The sequence below is a fragment of the Cucurbita moschata genome, unplaced genomic scaffold (assembly GCF_002738365.1).
Source record: "Cucurbita moschata cultivar Rifu unplaced genomic scaffold, Cmos_1.0 Cmo_Scf00071, whole genome shotgun sequence".
NCBI classification, from domain to species: Eukaryota; Viridiplantae; Streptophyta; class Magnoliopsida; order Cucurbitales; family Cucurbitaceae; genus Cucurbita; species Cucurbita moschata.
The window spans coordinates 549,210-552,370 of record NW_019268587.1 but is presented as its reverse complement, the minus strand read 5'-3'; the positions used below and the strand labels follow the sequence as shown (position 1 = coordinate 552,370).

Sequence of the window (3,161 nt, the reverse complement as noted above, 5' to 3'; positions counted from 1 at the left end):
TTCAGATTTTCGTAACTTTTCGCACATAACTTGGATTGACTTGGTTTCTTCACCAAAGTCGTAAATTTTTTATTCACCTACATCGACATATTTTTCTTTTATTTTTTTCTTGAATATAGAATGAATTAAATCCATTCAAAGATACCAAAAAACTCACGTTTTCTATTCTTGACCAGTTCACACGAATTCCGATCAAGCTCCAATTTTTGTTCGAGATTTCTTCAAGAAACCTATGTGAGTCCTCTTTTAATTAGACACCTCAAAACTCCAGATCTATCGTTCAAGAAACTCCTTAGATCTAGGAAAAATCGAAACGAAAAGGTCATAGTCTTACTTTGTCCATTCTCGGATTTTCTAGTCGGAATGGGGCAATCCACCCCCCAAACTCTTCTTCTACCACCAAGAGGAGTCTTGATTCGAAGTTTCTTGCCTTCGATTCAATCTCCAACAGTGGATTTGAGGCATCCGATTTCTCCGTTCTTCTTTTCTTTCAAAATCCTAACTTCTAATATCCCTTATTCTTTTCCTCCCCTTTCTTTCGCTTTCTTGTGATGACTCAACTATCCAGACTCCTCAGGTAGGAGTAGGGGCGAAATGACCTTATTCCTATGTTGATCTTGTCCGTTTTTTTTTTAATCTTACAACTATCTCGAGCATAGTTTCCTTCTTCATCGACTCGAGCCTCGGTCTCTTTAGCCTACAATACAAAATCACGACCTAATTATCATGCATATATTTGGATCCTAAGTAGGAAAACAAAGGACGTTAATACCTCCTAAGTTCAAGTGTTACAAAAAGTAACATAGTTTTTTAATATAAAAATGAAATGTCACCTATCAACTACTAAATGAAATCAATGCATACTACTATCTATCTTGACTTCCATAGCCATTCTAACATTCACCATCATACGTGCAGGGGCACTTTCTCTATAATGACCCTAGATTTATACTAACCTAAAGTGTCTAATGTCATCCTAACATACTCTCTTATGCGAAAATAAACATTTAAAACTTCATCATAAAACACTGTCATGAACTTACATTCTTAAAAAAAAAATATTTAAAGCAACATAACAAAACTAAGTAATACCAATAAAATATTAAAATTAAAAACATCCTATACTTACCTAAAGTCTAAGAAATGAAATATCACTATCCTATGCATGTGCCTCGGTCTTTACTTGCAATGTCGTCATCAACCATATAGAGGTGTCTTGCCTTTACCTTGTTAATCATTTTCTGCAATCACCCCGTAGAGTGACCATTAGTGCATGGTTACCCGATACATACAGCGTGTAACCTTACCACATGAAAATCAACATCCATCCTAACTCCTTAAAATGATTATCAATGGTTGGTTACACGAAACACATTGCGTGTAACCCTTACCTTGATAACCATTTTCTTAAATCACCTCGTAGAGTAACCATTAGTGGCTGATCACTTAAAACACACAACATGTAACCCTAACCACAGCCTCCTTAATCATCAAAGGTAACATGCATGCATTATGTCCCAAACTGTTTATTTTCATGAGCAACTAGACATTATTTCACACACAACTCATATCAGATATATTTTCAATCATCAAACATAATTATGCATGCAATAGGTCTCAAAACATTTATTTTTATAATCAACATCTATCCTATCATACAACACTCAACCATACAATACCAAACATATTCAACCCCTGTAGAAAAGAAAAAAAAAACAGTTAAGTTTCAATTGGAAGACCTCTTACTTGGAGAGCTTCTTTTCTAATCGACCCTATAGATATTGGTCCAACTTCGACTTAGATCGAGCCTACATTTAAACACCCAAGTTTAACCAACCCAACTTGACATGATACAACGACTCCTATAAATCATAGAGTTTTATTGCTTACCTTCTTCCTACGTAGAGGTTGAGTCAAATTCGAACTATTCAGAAAAGAAACCACATTGTAACTTCGTTGGCTGACGCATTGTACCTTGGTTACGTTTACTCCTCCAAATTGTGGTTCTGGCGATGACGATAGTGTTCAATTCGTGATGGCGATGACAATTCGATGTGCGACAGTGACTGGTCGTGGCAGCGCGGGACGACGTTGGCGATGGTGACATATGACAGCGCAAGCGATGGACGGGAATGACGATTTGAAGAAGAAGATGACGATAAAGAGGAAGAACAAGGTAGCGGCTAGGGTTTGTGAGTGGCTGCCTCGACTTAGGCTTCGTGCTCTATTACATGGGTGGCTGGCTTTTGTGGCTTTATGTAGCTGAACCCTGGGGTTTATTTTTTTACTGTATTGGGTTTGGGCCTAGGGTTTAATTTTTAATTTATTGGGCTTGGGCTAGGGTTTATGTAGCTGAACCTAGGGTTTATTTTAATGTATTGAGCCTTGTGCCCAAAATTTGGGCTTTACGCATCCAACCATGTCTGGAATTGGAAAGAGTCCAAGGTCAAGTCATAGTTTTAAAGGATATGTCCCATAATTAAATGTGTGTATTGCATTACTAATCCCAATAATGGGGTAACTTATTTAGTATTTCTTAAAATATTGAAGCCACAAGCTACCCTTATTTGTCACGTAAAGGTAAAGCGGTCCTGCATAAGTGACGGTGAATTCTGAAATTACCATGGAAGAAATCATGATAGAGAAGTAGTATGCATTGATTTTCATTTAGTAGTTGATAGGATGATTATTTCATTTTTCATGTTCAAAGACTATGTTAGTTCTCTTGTTTTAAATTAAACATGTAAGTTCATGTCTTCATTTGTAAATATTTTATTTCAAACTTCCACACATGTTATTTATGGCATTCATGTGATGATGCCTCTAATTTAAGCAAGAATATTAGTAGTGTTACATTACTGAGTGTGATGTGTGATGAAAGAATGAGGATTGTCCTGCATGATTTATTACGCAACGAAGAAAAATATGTGGACCTCAAGCATATTTGTATGTTCACGTGCACCGGGATACTTCCCTTTTATGATGAAATATGGATGCGTACACTATGAGACGAAAATGATTATCCAAAGGAGCTAGTCCAACCAGTAGGCTCAGAGGGTGCGCAAGCCCACCTAGTGAGTCCATGCTCGCACATGTAGAACGTGTGTAGAGAAATACCACATATCCAATTTTTTCTGATTGGAAAGTCGGCAAAGAGAATA

General features: G+C 36.8%; 1 long non-coding RNA gene across 1 annotated transcript; it reads right to left on the bottom strand.

Annotated features, from left to right (window-relative positions):
* Nucleotides 1–478: 478 nt before the first annotated feature.
* On the bottom strand, nucleotides 479–2,200 carry LOC111438112. Its single transcript, XR_002709614.1, has 3 exons — nucleotides 1,891–2,200; nucleotides 1,130–1,241; nucleotides 479–697 (listed from the first exon to the last, which is right to left on the bottom strand). It is a non-coding gene; the product is annotated as an uncharacterized LOC111438112 (long non-coding RNA).
* Nucleotides 2,201–3,161: the final 961 nt, after the last annotated feature.